Below are 22,449 nucleotides of genomic sequence, written 5' to 3' on the forward strand. Positions count from 1 at the left end.
TTGACTTTATACTTGCCTCAACAATAAGAAAAGCATTCAGAACCTTCCATTTCACAACCTCATTTAAATAATACACTAACTACTCACACACAGTGATCTGTGTTCTAGAAGCATGGCAGTAGCAGTCTACAGATGGAATTCTGCAGTTCAACATACATGACGAACCTTTCCACCTAATCTCACACAGCTGCTGAAACACATACTTGCGTGAATTTAGTTAAATTAGAAAGTCCTTCCTATGTTTCCCAAGTCAAATTCAGTAACTGAAAAGGCAATTATCTGTGTTCTTGCTGCACATCAGCCACTGCAACTTATTTTGACTGAGGAAAAATAGCCACAGTAGTTCAGGCATTCCTCTTTTTATTGGAATAGGAAGAAAAGTAAAGAAGGAAGAAAAAAAAAACTGTCGCAATACATTAAAATGCAGAATTGGGAGCTCTGCCCATAGCTTCTCCAACAAATTCTCCCTGAATTAGGCAGTAAATATTCAAGACTGCCAGTCTGCACAGACAGTTCAGTCTGAAGTGCACAATCCCTGTGCCAGATTCCTCTGTCCCTTCCTCTCAGGCTTGAGGTAAACGTAACTATGCAGGTTGCCAAAAGCCTCAGATAACAGAATACTCAGCCTTTTTCTACTACCCAGATTTTGCTAAAGGTCCCTGCTTCATACATACATCTGAAAAAAAACTTTCTATGGGATGGGAAGAATTTCAGTCTGGGGTGGAAGTCCAAGATTTGCTCAGAGGGCTTGTACTCCTCCAACTTCCTTCACCCTCCTTCCCTCAGTTTAGAAAACCTCAGAAAAAATCAGCAGCTTTACCCACTAAAGTGCATTCCACTCACTATAAAAGATTAAATATGTAAACTAGAAGTTTCTACTGAATTTTTCAGTCATTACACAGTTAGTAACAGCTTTAAGGATGCCATCAGCAGCATTTCAAAGGTCTATCGCAAAGACTAAAGTCAGTTCACATCCTCTCATAACTTCTGCTTAAGGTTAGCAGAGTCAGAAGGTTGAAAAATTAATTCAGATGAAAGTGTAATGTGACTTCAAAATACAAGTGCTATTCCTGACTAGTAATACATCTGCATCCCCATAAACCCTCCCAAATCCTTAAGAACAGCCTTCCTATATAATATAATCCACTTTGAGGCTTTGTCTGCATAAGGCACTTTGGATTAATTCTTAAGACAAAAACTATGCAAATTAAAAAACTGATTTGATTAAACTGCTTGAGACCTTCTTCAGATGCTTTTCTTCAGAATCAGAGTGACTCTCAATTATTCTCCCTCAAAAATGTAGAACAGTTGATGCAATTCTCTTTAAATTCACACCTTCAGCTGACTTGAATAATTTCTTAATGGCATGTGAAGACAAGCACTTAACTCCAGACTGACACACAGAATTTACTTGGGAGTAACTGTCCAAAATATCTCCCTGGGATATGCTGGGAGTCAGCAACAAAACACATCAGGACACTGGTTCAACACCAAACCATTTTAAGAAGAATGCAAGAAGCCACACAATCAGAAAAGCTTGAACTGTGGTAAATGGAAATACTGGTGGTGCATTTGCTAGGTTTTAGAGAAGCATTTCTAGCAGGCACCTAGCCTTTTATTCTGACACAATTATCCATGATTCCTCTCCAGCCCTTCCCTCCCCATCCCTACCCTTCTTCCACAAGCTACATTCCCCAGCTGCTCTTCCAAACTCCAGCCTGTTGCCCTAACAGCTGACACATGAGGCATAATCTAAGACAAAATATGACAACCCCTTCTTGACAAATCTTAAGCATCACCTGCCTACAATGTAAAACAACTTGGAACAGAAACTGCAGGTGCAGAATCAGCAGAGAAGTGCTTTGACTTCGGATGCTCCCTCCCCCACAGCTAGGCTCTCACTGTTTTTTCCTGGGGATACATCTTCAGATCAGAGCCACAGCCTGCTGCAGATATAGATCAGCTTTGCCCATCCCACCATTCTCTGTCACTGGCAAAAAATAGCTCTAGAGGGAGAGGAGGAGGTTTTCAGCTGTTTTCTTCTCCACTTCTTTCTCTCCTCCCTTGCAATGAGGGAGAAGCCATTTTCTCATGCCCATGGCTTGATGTCAGAGTAAGTGTTTTCTTACTCTATAGAGCAGTAAATCCTCCCATGTGCCTGTAAAAGAAATTTAATAGTACCCACAATGTTCCAGCAGCATCCTCAGCAATATGATCACCAGGATTTTCATGGAAGAGCTGAAAGAAGCTGGCTGGCATATTACTTGTTTCCTTACCAAAGGCAGCCCTGAGAAGTGGCTGGAGCCAAAAGGAGAGGTCTGCATAGATGCTTCTCCTAGGCACCACTGATACTCTTACAGGGTTCAAAAGAACCACAGGGGAGGGTCATTTTCCTAGACAGAGTCAAAAATAGATGGAGGAAAAATATGTAATATACTATTCTTTAATTTTCTCATAAAGAGTAACTTTTTCTTCTCACAACATTGATTGACATTTGATCCTGTTGTGAACAATTCTGAGCCCCCCCCCCCACAGAGCATCTAAGCTGCATCACATTAAAGCTGTTCCTTTCTCCTTGCCTCTAGCATATTCCTAACATGTAAACAACTCCGCTGTGCACACAAGCAAAGGCACAGCTAGCTAGTGAAAGCTGCAGTATTAAGGGCTCCATAGGAACCCATCCAACCCTAATAACCCATTAATTTCACAGGGCCCTGTATTTATTAACCAGAAGCCAACTGCTATTAATGCAAATGTACATGTGAAAAATTATCCCAGTGGAAAAGCTGAAGGAACATTACAGACTTATTTTTCACAGACTGTCATGTTTCACAAGCTTTGTTACCCCCGTAACCCAAACATACAAGAAACACCAGTCTGAGTGGTGGAAGAGTTGTGACAGACTAGGAGAAAGGCAGACTAGAAGCATCAGGAAATCCAGCAGCCTTACTGTCTGAGGATTTCAGCTGATGTGACACCACATAAGTAATGTTCTTGTGGCCAAGCCTCAAAGCCCACAAGGGACTATTTCTAGTTCAGCTTAATAAAAAGAAAAAAAAAAAACCCTATCTTACTTTTCACCTTTTCAACAGCAAGGTAATTAACAGGAGATACCTTACAGAAGTTACCAGAGTTAATGCACAAGGATTGCTCAGCCACATACTTTGTGTGTGTTAACTCCCACTTAGCAGGCTCTGGACCAAGACACTCAGGCGAGCTGGAGCTGCCCGGGTGAGTCCGGCTCCTGAGGGCAAGTTCCGACAGCCAGATTCACCCACTCTGCCATGGAATCCTCTTAACAGCACCATTGCTCAACTCGCAAATCTCTTTCTGCAGGCAAATCTGATAAGGTCTGGAGGAAACATTGATCCATCTCTGACCCCCATCTCATCCATCCAGGGGTTCTGCAGTGATGCCAGAGAAAAAGCTGATGTAACTGCAACTACTTCTCTTCAGGGACTTCTCTGCCTTAGGATGTTTCCAGTGGCAGGAATCCAGAGCAAAGTGGCTCTCAAGTTGTGAACTAAAAACAGCTGCACTGGCAGGCTCCAACATCAGGACCTAGAGCAGGCCAGGCTGCCCAGGATGACCATTCCATTTTCCCGTTCAGTCAAAACAAAACCTGGTGATTTCTTGCTGTCCTTCTGATTTCTGCTGTCCACACCTACTTTGTAAACTGGAGCAAATCAGTCATGTCCCAACACCCACTAGCTTCCTTTGGCTTCTTTCTCACATTCAAAAATGTCAAACTATGAATTCCAGACCCTGCCTCTTCCTTTCAGAACGCAAAGTATCACCCTAGTCACACACACACTTCTCCCCCTCCCACTTCTTGTCAAATTCCACTGCCCATACTGACACCAGAGCAAGTTTTATATACTTCAAGCTGTGAAATCATCTACTTCTTCCCAGCACCCCTCAAGAGCAAACTGCTTTCCTGTCCTCCTCTCTCTACAAACCAGCAGGTGAACACCCACTCAATCCTGCACATGACGTTTAACCAAAGGAGGTTTTGCTGGAGTAAAACAAGCATTCAAGAAGGTCTAGTTTTATAAGTCAGATTACATATTCTTCCCTGCAGCTAAAATCTCATCTCCACATTTCCTATTTTCAGTGCTTTTACCACAAATTAAAGAGGTAGTGGGAGGGAGAGCTTTCTCCTTCCATATTCTGTGCCCAGGCAAATGGTGGTTTCATCACAAAGGTCAAAAACCAACCTCTTTACAAAACTTCCTGAAGTCTAACTCTAATGCTATCCTTGCTAAAATCCCTACTCACAGTAACTCTGCGGTATGCAGTAACTATTATACACCATTTATAAAGCAGTGCAACTAAATCTTAGCTTTTGACTACAGTAAAATAATGTTCACAGTTAAAGGAGGCCAAAGTATTTAATCATCAGCAGGTGGTATATTTTAGACAAATTTTCAAAGACTGAGGCTTTGCAAAGAGCAAGGTGTCAGCTGCTGCTCCTTACCTGTCTGAAAACATGCAATGTCACAAACACCAATGCCAGAAGGTTGTGCCTACATCTTAGTACCAAATATCTGGCAGCCTTTTTTCTTTTTACAGAAGCCTGATCAGAAGACTACAGCCAATCCGTTGTTCAGGATTTAATGATTAAGGGGATCGTTACACTGATAATGTGAAGGATTTCAGGTCTAATTTATGAATGATAGCAACAGCTCAAGGTAAGATTATTACACATTTTCATTCACCTTTCACTCTTAGAAATAAGTAAAAATGAAAGTTTGGAGAGAGGCTTTTTGTACACTGTCAGCAAACAAACGCCTTGATGTATGTTCACCATGCGCTACATACTCAAGATTCAGTACCTAAATTGCCCAGGATTGCACACCGCGTGCTTTTAATTACCCAAAAAGACAAAACACAAGTTATTACCTCTTCTAACATCAGAGTCACAAGATCTATCTTGTATCAAAGATCGGCCCCAGACAGGAGCACTGAAGAGGGTATCAATTTACCTTAAAGGACTCCAAAAGGTTGCTGAAGCTTCTGTGCCTTTCATGGATTGGTTTGGATTGACCCCGCATCTTTGACCTACTGCAGTTGACCACCCCCTCAAATAGCCATAATTTCTGCTAATTTAACTGAATTCAAAAGGGCCCATTTTGAGTCATCCTTTCAGGGCCACACTGCAGTCAGCAGCATTCTTCACTTTTATCACTTTCCCAGCATAAAGGCAGAAAGGACCCTGGACCCGGGGTTTCCCATTACACACCCAGCTCAAATGCAAACCTGTAGAAATACAAATCCTTGACTGACAAAGGAAGAAAAGCAAGGAACCTGTATGCGAGAATTCCTGAAAATCAGGAATGCCATTACACATGAAGCACCTGGTATACCACTGCACCTCAAAAAGGTCATGAGGCAAGTATAACCCTAGCACACCAAACGGGAACATTTGGCTCCTTCAAAGTGCTGAAGCCTCATCAAAACACGTTGATTCAAATTTGACATTTATATCTCTATAAATAATGTGTGAGCAAAAGCAAAGACAAAGCAACATTTGCAGTTCAGGGAAAGACATCAAAACAAACACATCCCTAGCACTCAAATGTTAAACTACATGTGGGAATCTGATGATCTTTTAAATGGCTGAAAGCTAGGACACAGGAAAGGGCATCTTGTTTTTAAATTAATTATTAATCAATCTTTTCAGCCATCAAATCCCTGCAATGACTCATCCACTTGCTTTACCAAAGTCTAAACTGTTACGGGGAGACTGCAATTCCACTGGAACACTACCCTCCAGAGTGCAATACTTAACCCTGTATATATGAGAAAGGATTTTAGTAGATTCACTCCTCTCCCACAAGACCATCAAGTCCTCATTATAACTGGAAAGAAAAATTACAAAAAAATACCCCAAAAAACACACACAAAAAAACCCATCCAAAAAATCAAAACAAACCCAAAGTAAAGAAAAAGATAAAAAGAGAAAAGGCAAAACAGTATTTTACTGTTTTCTCAGAATTTTACACTGAGAGAAACAAGAGAAGATAAAGTCCATCTCAGTTATTCATTGCAAAGCCAGTATTCTTCCAGTGACAGTAAACACTGTAAATAATAAGAGGATTCTCATCATCAGAAATTCTCAATTATCATGTCATTGAACTATACAATTCTCCTACACTCATTCAGACAGTTTGTACTGTCTGTAAAGAAATATAGAGAAATGTGGATTGATAGAAGCCACTTTTTAAGTTTACAAAATTATGAACTTGATCCTACACCCCACATCCATGCAAATCTCTTTTCAAAGTTTGACAGCTCTCCTAAATAAACTGAGCTGCAAGACTGGAGCTCAGTTGCTGATACCTATGTACAGAGCTTGCTCTTTTCCCGTGCTAAAATTATACCAGAACATTACAACACATTTGCATATCTCCCACACATGTAACTTTGTGCCGGCAGTAACAGGACGACATCAAGGCTTAGAAAACGTACCAGAAAGAGACAGAACAAGAGGGTGGAGTTTCCTGCAGGAACACCCAGGCTGAAGTCCAGCAGCTCCCAGCCAAGGTGCTGCTGCCCCAGCGGCCCGATGTCTTCGGATCAGGCTCCCACTTGCCAGCGTCAAATGTGCAACCCCACCCAGGAAACAAAAAGCTTCCTATTGTTTCTCTCCTCTCCACAGCCTCCTGGCTACTACCAGGGAAACCAGTTTCACGTCACCATTTTTCTGTAAGAACGATTTACATCTTTCCCTTTTACTATGCTCAGCCTTGGAGCTACCACAGAATTAGAGGAATAGGACAAAAAAAGTCTCTGCTGGGTTATCTGCCTCAGTCTCTCCTGTATGGTTTTTCTGAAAATATTTCTAGTAGCAGCCCAGAGTGCTGCTGTTGATTTTAATCATGCAGAAGTAATACGAAATTCACATGACTACTGTCAGTTTTCCAGCCACACAAGTTTTGAAAAAAAAAAAAAATCAATTAAAACAATCTGATCTTTCAACTTTTACCTAGGAAAGCTATAAGAAAAAATAACAAAGGTAGCAGAACTTTGGAAAAAGTTTGATTTACACATTGGTGCGGTTATTTTCAGAAAAGCTTTTCACTAAAAAACAAAAATCGTGACAGCACTGAAGATTTTTGACACTGCTTCCTCTGAAGGTGCCAGTGTGGGGAAAAAAATAATCCGAGCCAAGTAAAAGCAAGTAATAAAAAGTCACAGGAAAACATCTGATTTGCCATGAATAAAGTGTTACTAAGGTGTGAGAGTGAGTTTAAGTGATTTTGGAAGTCAATAATGGAATCCAGTGTTATTCAAGGTATGCTACACACTAGAAATTCTAACTTGAATGCTCAAGTTAGAGGGAGCCTTCCTTCTGTATCTTTCCAGTGGCCCATTTTTACCAGACCTACCCTACCATGACATCCCAATAGCAAAGCTCAGTTAAAATGCAAGTAGAATAAGTCAATTAATCTGAAACTCAAGACAGTCAAATATTGTGCAGGAAAATTTGAAAACAAGTCCCTACAAGTGCAACAGTGTAACAGTAACTAACAGACCAAATGCAATTCCCCCCGAATTATTAATATTTGTTTGTTAATGATCGTGTTAGCTGCAGGGAAAGTTCCTTTGTAACATAACATGATTAAGACCCAACTACAAAAAAAAGTGAAATAATCAAAAATTACTTCTGTTAGTATCAAATTAGGCCAAGTACACACCACATACATGGGGATAAGATCTACTCCAGGAAGCAGGCTTTTTAACACCAGGACACTTAAGATCTAAATTACCATGGACTGTGGAATGGAAAAATGCAGAACCGCATAAAAGGAAGGCAAACCCTGCTTACAAAATAGCAGTGAGTCAGCTCCTGAGGACTGGTCTATGACTGCTGTGAAAACAAGATGCACATTCTTTACGTGCACTCCGATTGTACAGAATGAAAGCAAGCCCATCCCCTAAATATGCTGTTAACAGGGTAGATGACATTGCAGAAAAGGTCTCTAGAAACATCAGTAACACTGTTTAACCCATACAAACTTCAGAAAACATTTTCAGCCAGTGCCGATCCACAGAGCCTTTTAACCATACACACATCTACTCATGTTTGGGGCATTTAATAAGCAAGAAACACTCATATTCGTGGCCTCAGATCAGTAACAGCTTATCTTGAGGACATCTCTAACTCCGAAAGGTCCTTGAGATATTCTTTAAAGAATATCTTTCTAAAATACCATGACCCTTTAGCTTGTCTAGTTCCATCATCTGTAAACAGACTATCTAGAAAACCAAGAATAAACACCAAGGCCTTTTGTGACAAGCTGTGAAACTATTAACAAGCCACTTAATACCATAAAGAACAATACATAACATAAGTACTCCAGACATTTATTTAGAGAACACAATTATATTTTCCTTCGTTCAAAAATCAAAGATTAATGGTGGGCTTTCATAATCTGTCTCCCTCTTAGCAAGTGCCCTTGGCTACAAGCACCTCTCTCCTTGACCACATTATAGCTCATTTTGTTGGTGCTGTTTAGGGATATCTGGGGGCTTTCTGGTCTTCTGCTCTTTTTGCTGTTTTCAGATGTTATTGGTGAACAGGGCTTTTCCTAGTATATTGATTACTTCTGAGGAAAAAAAAAATACTTTCAAAGAATTAATGCAGCACACATGCAGGGGAAAAAAAAGTCCAATAAGTCAGCTCTATCAATATTACTTTGTTGACAACTATTAAAACAAGGTGCTGACCACTGAATATCATGCCAGCACACAATGAATGGAAGCACCCTGTCCAACCTCTCTAAAAAAAACAGAAACTTGGAAAACAGCTCATTTCAGGGAAAGGATTAAAGGTTGTTTTTTCAGGTGTCCTTGCACACCGAATCCCTCTGCCAGACATTGCAGTTTATCACTGCTAAACACTTAAACTGCAGAAGTACCTAGAGACCTCAAGCAGGCCAAGACCTCAGCATGCAAAGTACAAAATTGATGCATAATACTTGACAGCCCTTGCCTCATCATATTTTTCAATTTCAAGTGTTTGTCTTCCCAAAAGAAGGAACAAGGAAAAGAAACTCAATGGCACTGCAAAAAACCCACCCAAGTCCCACCACCAATGTATGAAAGTGCTACCCAACACAAAAGGAAAACAGAAGTAGCTCTGCCTCTCGTTAGGATAGTACACATAAAGATCTAGGTGAAAGTTAAATCAAAGCAGGTTTGGGGCTTTTTAGGTTAGCATACCTCCAACTATTCTAACAAAGACAGAAGAGTCTGTTGAAATAAGCTTTGTTTAATGTTTATGGATGAAGATTCCGATTCCCATTTTCCCATCTCCTTCAACCTAGACATATCCTTTCAGTGAAGGGAAGAGTTTCTCGGTTGCTGCCTTCAGATTGAACCCTAGGTGAGACAGAGCAGGGGTGCAAAAGCAAATGAAAAGAAAATTTAAATGAACTGCAGGGAGTGGAACTAGTGTGCTAAACCTCACGTTTGCATCCTCAAATTAGTTCCATTAAAGGTGAAAAAATATGCAATAGATCTGAAATGAAGTTTAACAAAATGATAGAGTTCTTGGCAGCCTGATTATTTTAACAAGTTGACAGCCAGTTATTTCAGATTGTCTCAGTTTAAATACACATACCAGGACAGCACAGTCCAGAGGAGTGGGTCAACACACTCCTGCAAGATTAGCTGTGCTTCATGTTCCATGTTTTCCCTTCTGATACCTCCCAGCTCCATCACCACCCACCACCGTCTTCACAAATACTCACCCAAATCCTCCAGAGATTACCTGCAGCTCCCTATCCCGTTCCCTGAGCTGAAAAGGAAAAACTGAGATTGCTGTGAACTTGACTGCAAGTTACTACTCATCAGTGACAGCCCAAGGACTAGAGAGCACAGAGACTTAGGAAAAAACAGCCATTAGTCACCCAAAAGGTGGTGACTTGAGAGGTGACTGTCTGGTTCTATCACAGCCCATCACTTCTTGCATTTGAAGAAAAACCCATGCAGCAGCCCTATTTCCAGTTCTTCCCATCTGACCCATGCCACAGGAGTATCTGCTGCTCCCAGCCTTTGGCAGCACTACCAGCATCTCAGCCCGATGCTACGGGAGGCAGCAAGTCACCAAAACACACCACGTGCCAAAAAGGCAAAGCATGTGGGACTGCCAGATACAATTGCAAACCGGACAGCCGGAGGCCAGAGTGCAGCTCTAGTACAAGCAACAACCTCCTGGTGGGGTTTTGCTGGGAGGAATAGTGGAGTAGCATTTGAGCTCTGCCTCTATAGCCTTAAACTACAATGTTTCCTCCATAGAAAAGATAGGAAAAAACAAACCAAACCCAAACCTGGGCAGTGCTCCCTTTAACTACCACAGATCTTCAAGCAGCACATGGCAGGGCCTGGGGGAAGGGGCTGTATGGCCTTTTCCTTTCTTAAAATTTTCTTTTCATGGAATTGTTTTCCCCCCAATGTTTCAAATATCAGTAATGTTAACAATCGTTACATTCCTTAAGTAATTACTTGAACTGGCCATGAAAATCGCTTTGCAGTCTGCCTGGAAAAACGTTTTACCTCAAAAGGTAGCAGATTCAGTTTATGAGCAGAAAAAAAAAATCAGTTTTTTTACCCAGCTCCTGCAGAATGTAAGAGTTAATGGAATGGAAAAGAGACTGATGCTTTATTGATCAAAACAATTCTAATTACACATAGAAGACTCTTCCATGTTTCCAGTAATACACTGAGCAAAACCTACTTCATGAAATGCAGTCAGATAAGCAGAAAGTCTGGGAGCTCATTGCTCAGCAACAAAGGCCAGAATTTTATATATATCCAATCACCAGAGGCAGTGGAATGTTGTAACTACAAGCATATTCTAGCACTTGAAATAATAAATAGAACTAGAGAAACAAATATTATGTAAATTTAAATTTTTTTCTAAAAGAGGCCCATAAAAAGCTGTGGACAGAGTAACACAATATAACAGCTAAACCACAGAAGCACTAAAATAATTGAGCAACAAAGAGCCGTTTGTTCATTTTTTCCCTTGCAAATCTCTTTCTCTTCCCCCCATCTTTACTATCTGAGGTGCAAAGGCAATAATGTCACCAACATCTTATGGTATGTCCTTTTTACCATCATGTGCAAACACAGCACTACGAGACATGTCAGGCCCATCTACACAAGGAAAGCCTAGTGTTGGAAAAGCCAGCTTTTCCCCAGTCCAACCTCTCCTGTGGTTTCTCAATTGCCGGAAGTGTTTCACCTCTCCTGAAACCAAATCGGGTATGCACAAGGACAGGCAGATCTTACTGTTTGATGCCTCACCTCACTACACTGATTTAGTGCTCCAGTGTTCACTCAACCTCCGAGAGAATGAGAACTGTGAAGGTGCTGCCTTCCTCAAAACAGCATCACCTACCAAAGACAACAGACAAAGCCTGAGGGAGCAACATACTGAGAATCACTTCCCATCTATCCAAAAGGCACCTCCCGAGATTCCAGCCAAGAACTGAGAGCAGGTAGGTATTTCAAAACAACATCATAATAAGTCAAAACACATGGCTAGGAATACTGCAGCCCACTGGATTTGATACCCATCCAGTATGAAACAGGTCTGTGAACACAACACCATGCAACAAGACATTACTCCAGGGAAGGCTGAAAGAAAGTGGTGCTGCATTTTGACCCTGCTCAGATTTTTCTCTGCCACAGCGAGCTGGCGACAAGCCTCGCCAGTGCCATCTCCTTCCTCCCCCGTGCTGTGCCGGTGCCACCGCCCGTGGCCAGCCTGGGTTCAGGCTCCAGAAGGACAAGCTGGAAGCCGCTCAGCTCACTGACCCGCGGCTGTGGGGACTGGCTGCTGCTATCAGGAATGGACAAGTCTCCTGTCTAGGCAAAGAAATACAAGAGCAAAAACAGTGAAAAAACCACCAAAGTGGGGCTGTTTTCCAGTTATTTTTCAGTTTCTGTCTCTAACAATAACATCGAAAATTCTGCTGGAAGGACAGGAGAAAGAAAAGATAAGCCAACATGAAAATTGTAACAGTGAAGCAAGATACACAAAAGTTCTTTTCATTGCAAAGAGTTACTCAAAAGGACATCTATATCTGCACTAAGGAAAACATTGCTTCTGCCTTGAGGAGGCCTTGACAATAACACTGTTGCAAGCAAAAAAACAGTTTGTCATTTTGGAGGGAATTTCAACCAATTTAATTTATTTGTCAGTTAATAAGCTTCTAATTACTACTTCTGGTACTGAAACACAGACAAGGGAAACAGCCCTCGCTCTCCAATCCCCAGACCATACCTGCTCCTGGTAGTGGGGCAGCAGGACCAGTCGTCATTCTGGTTTCCAGCAGAAGGTCAGCGTTGCTACTTATTATGTGCATATAGTAAACAAATAGCTTATACAGACAAGTTGTTCTTAAAACAAATCAAAAGCACATCAAGTGAAATGTGATCTAAAATAAGCCAGCAATGTTTCAGAATATCACTGTTTCCCCTGGCACTTCAGGATGCTGCAGCTGCAGAAATTCCTCTACAACAATTCAAGACTTAAAGCTTATGCTCCCACAAAAAGAGGTTTCCAGACAGAAATGTATTATAAATATACACACACACACTCCATCACAGTAACCAGACCAGAAAACTTGCACAGGAAAGCCCCTAGCCACACTTTAACATTTCGTTCATTGAACTGTATCAGCCAATATTTTTTTTCTTGCTCCCCAACTATGCCAGCAAAAATCTTACTGCAAAAGCCCTTCTAGCAACTGCAAAATTTTTCTGCCTGCATAAACCATTCCTTTCACAGGACATGTTATAAGCACTACTAGCAAAAAAAAATTCCTCTCATACCAGTAGAGGAACCTGAGAAGAAGTGGTGAGACCAGGTAACAAAAGTGTGCAAGCAGGAAGGGTGAAAGCAAAGGAGAGCATTGCATCAGGCTAGCTTATGTGTACAGAAAAAGGCAGGAAGCAGTAACTGCCCTCACACCACGTTTGTGCCAGAAGAAACTGAACTGCAAAGTCACAACACTACTACAAGAAGTAACAGCACGAAAACACTGCACGCAGGTCAGACTGACCAACTTGACTGTGACAGACCTGGCATTTTGTTTTCTATTTGGATTTTTGTGTCATGTTTGGTGTAATGTATAATCTTGAGAAACAAATATCACCTAGAAACTCAAGCATAAGGCATTCCATTTACCTCAAGTGGATACTAACCCTATTCTCCCCAAGAGTTCAAGTGTTAGTTGTGTTAATGGTTTAACTACTGCTAAGATACTAAGCACAATTTCTTTGCTAAAACCTATCTCAGAACTCCAAGCCATCTGTAAAAGCCTCTTATGAGCAAAACCATCCACATTTTCCCCATCCAGGAGTAAACAACATCTCCAATTTCCTAATGAGCATCCTTATAACACAGACCCATCCTGGCTATGTGAAAAATACTCAATACCAAGAATAGAGGAGTGTGGGTCAGAGAACAACAAAAAAATAAGATAGATTCAGTACACTTTTAAAGACTTGCCTGTCTGTGTTTCTACTCAAATATAAATCTTTTCTGTATTCCCTCTGCCTTTCATTTTTTTAAACCCCAGATCTGCTGCAGGTTATCCAGCCTGCCACATCACATCAACACAGAAACCAGTAAGGCCTGGCTGCAGAATTTAGGTCAGCTCGTCTGTGGGGTACATAAGGTCTTCCACACAGCCATGAATTTCCTAGTAATGCTTCAATAATCCCTCTTCATCCTACTACGCAGCTATTTCACTAGGAACTGCTAGCTTTCCTCTAACTCCCCAACAAAGACTCTCCACAGGAGGGATGTTTGCAGGCGAATGAGCCACTATCTCTTCCTTGGGAAGCAGGAAGCTGGTTGTTGAATCAAACAAATGCTGATTCTTATTTCCCAAGACAAAAAAAAAGTGAAGCATTCACAATGGAGGCTAGAAAAGAGTCTCTATCTTTTAACCACTCCAGTAAAGACTCATAATCAGAGCTGGAAATTACCTCAAGGACATCAGGAATAATTTTCTTAACAGATTTTAAACAAACCGTCACTGCTTCCACCTGGGTCAATAAATAAAAAAATAACAAAAATGTGACTAATAAATTCAGACAGTCTAAGCAACAGAGGCTGGTATTTCTGGAGAGAAAATATCATTTGAGGTGAAAAAAACACTATGCTTCTTCAAAGAATATTCAGTCTAACAGTGAATTGCATGCCACTGCCATCCCAAGCATTGTTGTACAAGCCCACATAAGTAGGAGCCCTGTTCTTAAAGGACCTCTAACGGTACACAAATACATGCAAAGTCTTTTCACAACATGGACCTCAGAGCAGGAGTTCCACATAAACTGAAAGGTACAGTTACGTAAGACAAAAACCCCAAACTGAATACAATAAATCAAAACCTTGAACTTCTCTGTCTTCATACAAGATGAACCTAACTAAATCTTCTCAAGTATGACAATCTGAAAGATGTGAATGCAAGAATAAATACCAGTTTCCAGGAATGGTTACAGACACCTCAGCGAATAAAAACACAGTAAGCAAGCTGACAGTTGGTTTTGTCTTAAAACCCATCAGTCTGTTATCACTCTGTGCTCTACAGTTCACACATGCTCATCAAAAGCTAGCACTGAAGTCTCCCTACTAGAACAAAGAATAAAGCTGAGGAAAAACCCCTCCTCAAGACATCAAACTGCTCTTCAACATTCAAACATTTGCTAAGAGTATTCCCAGCCCATTCTTTACAACTTACACAAAGCCTGAAAATGGTATTTGCAGACACATACTGAACTGTAGTTCACATTAGATGTGCAAATCAAATACCCCAGAAAACGTGTTGCATTTGTTTATATTCACCTCAGATCTGTTACAGAATTCAGATAAATAACATGCACCCATGCCGGGCCCACAGATGCGGCTGTCCTTTCTGGGCCCCCACTGCATCACACACGTTAACAAGATCTTCTAAAGAATGTAACTTTTTGTAACTAATGATCATACACAACTTAACCCTGCATCAGACAACTTTTGCCATTACTGGCTCAGTACCTGATCAGGCTGTGCTTCTCTGCCCTCCTCCTCTGGCTTCAGCTGGGCTGAGCGCTGGCTCCTGAAGGCTCCAGCAGCAGGAACACCAAGTCAGACTCTGATGATCACTTTCTCATTTTGACAAGCGCCACAGACTCCTCCTGTATAAAAACAAACTGCTGTGAATCAAACCGCCCAAATAAAGCGGTCATGGTAGCGGGGGTCAGAGGAAAGTCACTCTGCAACACAGAAGACAAAGGTTACTCATCCTTTTGCTAACAGTGCTTCATCTCTGGGGAAGACTGAGCACATCCTTGTTTTAATAACTTTGGAACTACTCTAAATGAGTTGTCCCATTCTCAAAGAGTGTAGATCCCAAATGAGCAATTTGTCATTTCCCACATATTTTCTTAAACATATTGGCTCATCCTAACTTAACCAAGAGCACGACTATTTCTACATCATCACCTCCCTACACCACCACAAAAGCCAGAACAGACCCCAGTGATAGAGTAGCTGCACAGTGCACGTGTGCCATACAAACACTTTGATGACACTTTAACCACTGCATTACAGGCCATATGCCAGGCAAGGAGACCACCTTGAGTCAAACGAGTTGCTTGGAAAAATCTCAGGAAAACACCTCTGTCCTCTGGGATGAACAAAACAGAGAAGAAGTGGGATTGCTCCCCTCCTTCTTCAGCCCAAAATGTCCACCAGCTAAGACCCAGCACAGCCGCCTTCACCTCCAGAGACCCAGAGGCTCCAGGGCTGTGCAGAGCACACAGATGGAAAGCAACAACTCAGCAAAAAGAACAGACAGACTCCAGCAGGTAATTCATGAATATTTATTTTAGTTTGTTGCTTATTAAGTATGCCTTGTTATAAATCAAGTATTTTACAGTAATTGCCTCCAATCAACAAACACGGGGAAAGCTGCTATGTAAACCAATGTTGTTCCACATCCAAAAGGAGTCCCTTAGCAACAGGCAGGATTCGACAGGACTCTCAGTGCACGGCTGGCTGGCTGCCACTGCCTTGCTGCACCCCAAGCAGCACTGCTGTGTGCCCAAGGTGTTCCTAGCACTGCCAACCACAGCACACTGTGCCAGGGTGCCAACACCAGTGCAGCAGGCGCTCACTGCAAGGGCGGCAAGTCCCAGGTACACAGAGCAGAGGATGCTCCACAGCCAGGGACAGCCAGCTGCATCCCCTGCTTCAGCCCCCAGCCCACTGCCTCCACCCCAGCAGAGCCTACAGCAGAGCTGTTCTGCCCTAAGAGTCTGCACCCAGCACCAAGAGCAGTGCACTCACCCACCTGAGTTGCTCTCAAACCACTGCAGAAAAAAAATGCAAACCAAGCCTCCCCCCCCTTCCACCCCTCACCAAATCTCCCTCTAATTTTTTTTCTGAGGCTTTTTCAGGGGTGGCACCCACCAGCACTCAGAAGCACACAGGAACAAGCCTTCTGTCAGGCTTACCACTGAGATCATTTTAAAGGTCAGCGGGAACCTGCTGTTCCAGGTTTCTTCTTAGCAGTAGAGACCCAGGATAAGGAGATGGCGAAAACACTGTTAAATGATCAAATAAAATATGTCTCATGGACTTTCCTTCTTGAAAGGGCTTGGGGTGGTCAAGTAGTCTCAAGAGAAGCAAATCTTTTTATGCAGAACTGGAGTTTTCAGAGACTCTAGGTTTTTAAATACAGGGAGGAAAAAAACCTGTGACTGGATACTTTCCAAAGGTCTACCTTTGGAAAGCCTTCCAAGCAGGCTTCAGAACAGACCTTTGGATCATACTTGAGGTCTAACAGAAAATGCTCATAGCCACGGGGCCATTCACCTTGGCTGCTTCTGTAACTATTTTTTCATGAGGTCAGAGAGCCGTGTAAGAAAGGGCCTGAACACAGTACACCATGCCCTCCAATCCCTCCTCAGCACGGCCTCCAAAGGCAACAAACCACTTCCTAAAACAGCAGGCAAAGGCAGTCCCCACCTCCAAAGTAGGAGGACTGTGTTTTTTGAGAATGTATCAGCATTTAAGGAAAGGGGCCAGGAGAGGCTGAACAGCACCACCACCACACTGGGTAAGGTATGGAAGAACAGGAGACCTTCTCTTCAAGAGCTGAATCAGTCTGAAAGACTGCTGAGGTCCATCACCACCACCCTCCCCTTCCCAGAACAGGCTGAGCACATGGACTGGATCATACCTGGAGGAAATGTAAAGGATAACAAATGACAAAACACTTAAACATTTTGGTTTAAAACAAACAAAAGAAAATAAAAAAACAAACCAAAAACCAATCTAAAAGCAGAAAAAGCAGAAATTCTTATATAAATCATAACAGTGCATAAGCAGATGTTTGGGCAATGCCAACACCAGCGAAGGATTCTTCCCCACAGTTCTTACCACAAAAATTCTCATGGATTTTGTTCCAAATCCCATTTGACAAATTCTCACTTTATGCTACTTCCTTCACCTCCCTCTCCCACTTTTTGAGTGACAACCTCAATTTATTAAAACAAAGCAACATCTTTCTTACAGAAACATCTGCTTTGATACAAGAATACACACCCACTGGTATAGTCAGTATGTGGGACTGTGGCTCTGAAGGAGATTAAATAAGAAGCACATGCACCACTTCTCTTTTAACCTCATCCCCTCTGGCACTCATTCACTTTAGTACTTTTCTTTCAAGGCCCTACAGCATAGGGAAAGACACCACATTTACATTGGGGTGTTGGCATCAGCCAGTGCCAATTTCATCTGAATCACAGCCAGGCACTTGGCACTTCAGGCATAACACCTGCAACCTCCAAATGCCACGTCCTCAATACAGTAGCCTACATGTGGCTGCCTCCATTTGTACAGTCACTTGATCAAACATCTTTTCCATTAAGGAAAACAATACTTTTGATGCTTTTAACAGGGAAATGATAATTGTTAACAGAGTGAAAAAACCCAAAACCCCGACAATGCACTTAGAACAAATCATTACGAATTCTGTAAAGAAAGGAAAAGAAGGGAAGTCACAGTATTTTGGGGAAGAGGTAGAGATTTTGGGGAAAAAAAACCCCAACAACCTCAGCTAATTAAATAAGTAAGCAGTCCCAGTCACCAGAGGTTTAATTTCAGCACGACTGAAAAATTCTCAGTTCTGCATATATCTCCAAGTACCCAGACAACAGCAGACATTTGACAATCTCTACAGTTAATCTGCCATCTTCCTCCCTTGCTGCTGCATAAGAAAAACAACAAACCAGCACACAGGAAGAGTGTCATGCCATCAAGAGAGAAGAAAAACCCCAGCACAGATACATACTGTAAAAATACTGTCAAAAGTAGCATGTAACCTAACCAGATAAATACCAGATTTTGTTGCTATCTCTGAGTAAGTTTTGCATTTAGCTGATTTGTGGCCACCCTGCTACTTAACATTCCTGCTCTCTCCATGGTGTGTGCCTGGGAAAGGCATCTTGCCCAAAGCAGAGGGTGGGCTGGAAGGCAGGACTTCCCCTTTCAACAGCAGTGCAAGCTCAAATTTGCTCCAGCTGGTCTTGAAACCACACTCCCCTTGGAAAGCACCCTAGGCATTGCTCCTGCTACATGGGAGCCAACAGAATCCCACTGCCATTCCCTGCAGAGCTCATTGTCCATTCTAAGGCCCTGCTGCAGCTTTTCACATGACACCCAACACCCAGTTTAATTTGGGAGCTCCCTGTAATTCCTCCCTTCTCTTGGTGGCCACCGCCTCTTGCCCCATCCATGAGCCAGAAGCTGTGTGTAAATTCCTCTCCACTTCCTCTCCTCTGCTGCAGAGAGCAGCAATATAGCAAAGACATCAACAAATCAAACCTTGCTGGTCAAGCAGGCAAAATTTCTCACTGCTACAGGTGACTCACTGTCTGACCTGCAGGCAGTTAGACAGGGGGCTGCTGCTGGTAGCTCCGGTATTACACTCTTTAGCAGATAGCAAACCAGATACAAGATTTCACAAGTTCAAACAGCAAACAGGTAAATAATCAGACACTGAAGAAGTCTTAATATGGATGAGGCGACGGAAATCAGCACCTACGAGAGTGTGGAGGGCCACCATCCTCTCTTCATGCACTAAGGAAACAGCAGAGAAGGGGTTTTCTGCTCCTCACACCGACCAGCTGCGCACTGGTTGTTTCCAGGCTGCTCTGGGCCACTGTGGACATGTGGACACATGGACAGACTAGAATCTTAAAATACAAATGTGGCACGTGCAAACAATTAGTCAAAACCATGCTTGTACTAATTCAACCCATAAGCTCCAGGTACCCATTACATTTCATGCAATGAATTTTTTCAAATACTTTGCTTTCAAGATGACTCCAAACAGGGAAAACTTGGCCATTCCACTGTGAGCATGACAGCCTTGTTTCTGGAATGAGGCACCCTCAACTGGAATTCCTACACCTTCCACTTGCAGAACAGTATATACAATCTCAAGCTTTATAATTCTATGTTATATTTACCCACACTTCTGTCCACAGTCTTATCTCCTTTTCTTTGCCTCACCATTACTATTTTCTTTTGTATTTTTGCATGTTTCTCATGTTTTTATTTTCAGGCTTCACTATCTTTGTTCTCCTGTAACTCTGGCCTCAGTGGTTTGTTTCTTTAAAATCTGTTTGGGGTAAACCGATCAATGCTAATAAAGACACTCTCAAGCTCACCTCTCAATGTAAGTACATCCTAAATTAACTTTCACTAAAAGTAAACATGGCATAAATACAAGTTTTAAACAGCAGAAAAAGAATCTTGTCCAAACCTGTGCATTTTTCACTTTTCTGAATGATTATTAGCACAATTTTGTTTCTCTCAGTCCACCTCTTTTTCTAAGAACACTTTTCTTCTATTACTCTTCTGTTAGACACTTTCCTACCCACTTTTCATTGGGACACCAGCACTGGTTAAACTCACAATTTCTGCAGCACCAACAAGCCTTAATGTACCTGCATTCCTCCACTTCCTGGTTTCCAGAGCAAATAGAATTGTTGTCAGAAGGATGAAAAAGAAGAGGAGCAAAACCATGAAGCCAGTTTTCCCTTTCTCTCTACTAACAAGGCCAACAAGGCAAAACTGTAAAGAAATTTAGTACGGGTTAGAAACCAGCAAACATTACTTTAAAAAAATTCAATGCATGAAAAGTTTCATTTCCCTTTTGTCAGTTCCTCTGCTAAACTACATAGGTTAGGCTTTGTTTCTTAATTTAATTAGTCAGAAAGTAAGTACATAAAAGTTTCTGGATGTCAGCCATTGAGAGGAGCCCTGTATGTGGACTTCTCAGTTTGTATTTTTAAACACCAGGCAGATTAACCATGAAGCCTGGCTCCTCTGTGCATCCTTGATGAAGGCAATTGCTAATGCATGTGGAAAGCGTGTGTAACCACAGTGGTGCCTGGAAACAAAGCAAGCCAGTGCACCACCTCTAGCACTGCTCCCTCAAGTTCTAATGCAGAGACTGTCAGACCAAAGCAATTCCCATCCTCCCTTGCCATGATCTGTGCACAAACCACCATTTCCAGATATGCAATATGGACTTCCCCCCCACCCCCCGCCATTATTCACTGATATTTGCATTGGTTTAGTGAACAAATTTATATAGAACAATCCAAACTACGTCAGCTTAACACTGTGTTCCTCTGTGCAGGACTGCAAAGGCAACAAAATGCCTATTACATAACACTTCTGTATAAAATATTAATTTGCACAGAGAAAGCACTTGAACCAAAAGGTTATTTTCAATGATTAACAAATCAGTGTTGTATAAGCTTGGGTATTTAATCAGTGTATTTGAGACAGATAACAAACCATACATTTTATTGTCATAACATGAAAAAAAAGCAACTTTTTATGTGCACACATCAAAATATATCCATCCCTAGCACACACAGATTCAGCAAGCCTGCACTGGGGTAATTGCAGGCATCAGCATTTTTTATACAAGTTCTCACACCAGCTGAAAGCATGTAAGCTTCCTTTCCTTCCTATCCTGCAACGGATGAAGAACAGGTAAATATTCAGACAGCATATTCGTATACGTATCCCGTGCACTTGTTCTGTCCTCAAAGCTATAATCTCAGGTTGGAAAATGACTGCAGCAAGAGTAAAGTGCTTCAACATTTTTTCCATACAAAAAAATCCCCATTTTTAACAGGCATGTTGGTATCTGTATCATTGGCCAGACTTGAAAACACTAGAGGTGCGGCAGCCCTGGCTTCTGTAGGACCCAAGGGCAATCAGGAACAGCTTTTATAAAGAAACTTCTCTCAATGCTGACTTCTATTGTAAAGAATGAAGTTCAAGCGAGGAAAAAAAAGACAAACGCGTACCTTGGCTGTGACTTTGTAGCCATGAGGTTGCATGAGGACAGGTAGGAGCCTGTCTCACTGCTTCATCAGAAGGACTATAAAGAGCCTTCATGCATGGAGTTTTTCCATTGTCTGTGTATCTTTACATAATGAATGCAGGGAAGGGGCTCATCTTGAGCATCACTGTCTCCAGCAGATGGTCTCATCATATTTACCAGCTTCATGTGAGTGTCAAAGGTAAGACATCTAAAACAGCAACAGACACTTTAGTCCGCCTCATCCATGGTCTAACCATGCAGGGGAAATCATCAGGAGATACAACTCAGATAGAAAAATCCCGAGCAAATGAATAGAGAGATTTTGAAACTCCAGTTTGAGAACTGTGCATTGTTTTTTTTCCAAATTTATACGTACAGCAAACAGTTTGAAGAGATACTGGATAGGAAAAGGCAACAACAGCATTATCTGTATTATCTGTAGTGCCCACCCCTTAGGGCTGAGAAATTTTCCACTGCAATTTTCTGGTATTCAAAGTAGACCATCATAGGACAGAACACTTGGGATGCCCAACTTTTGACAAGACCACACATAGAGGATTCTTTTTTTTTTTTAACACTAGCAAGGCAGATCACAAGAATCAGACTATTCCTTCTTCTACTGATCAAACAAGAAAAAAGCAAGACCATGATGAATAAACGCAAATGCTACCCTCACCCACTGCTGGATGCCACATGCTTTCAGCCTGGTTATTTCTTTCTGCTTCTTAATCAGAGTTATCTTCAACAAAAAAGGGCCTCCAAAAAGAAAAAATATCGGAGCAACAACTATCTTTCCTCCTCCCTAAGGGTGGCTGTATTTTACCCCACGATTGCTTCTCAAATCTTGAATGTCGCAGTTACTTCAGCCTCGGAACAAATCAATTCTGAGGAAAGAGCTCAAGTGGAAAGAAGGAAAATTCGTTTTGAGGCTACATAACAATATGGTTTTGTATCCTGATTTATACTTGAAGAGGGAGAAGAAGAAAAACTAAGGTATTTCTTTCATAACAGTTCTAACAAACAAGTTCTT

The 22,449-nt window shown here is 41.8% G+C and overlaps 1 protein-coding gene across 1 annotated transcript in view; it reads right to left on the reverse strand.

Annotated features, from left to right (window-relative positions):
- Positions 1-22,449, reverse strand: part of LRRC8D (leucine rich repeat containing 8 VRAC subunit D) — a 52,682-nt gene that overhangs the window by 25,793 nt on the left and 4,440 nt on the right. Inside the window, exon 2 of the mRNA XM_066192504.1 lies at positions 15,062-15,201. The gene's annotated coding sequence lies outside the window, so the exon portion shown is untranslated. The remainder of the gene's footprint in view (positions 1-15,061; positions 15,202-22,449) is intronic.

Source organism: Chamaea fasciata, unplaced genomic scaffold (genome assembly GCF_029207755.1).
Source record: "Chamaea fasciata isolate MVZ Bird 193981 ecotype frontalis unplaced genomic scaffold, bChaFas1.0.hap1 SCAF_10, whole genome shotgun sequence".
Taxonomy (NCBI): domain Eukaryota; kingdom Metazoa; phylum Chordata; class Aves; order Passeriformes; family Sylviidae; genus Chamaea; species Chamaea fasciata.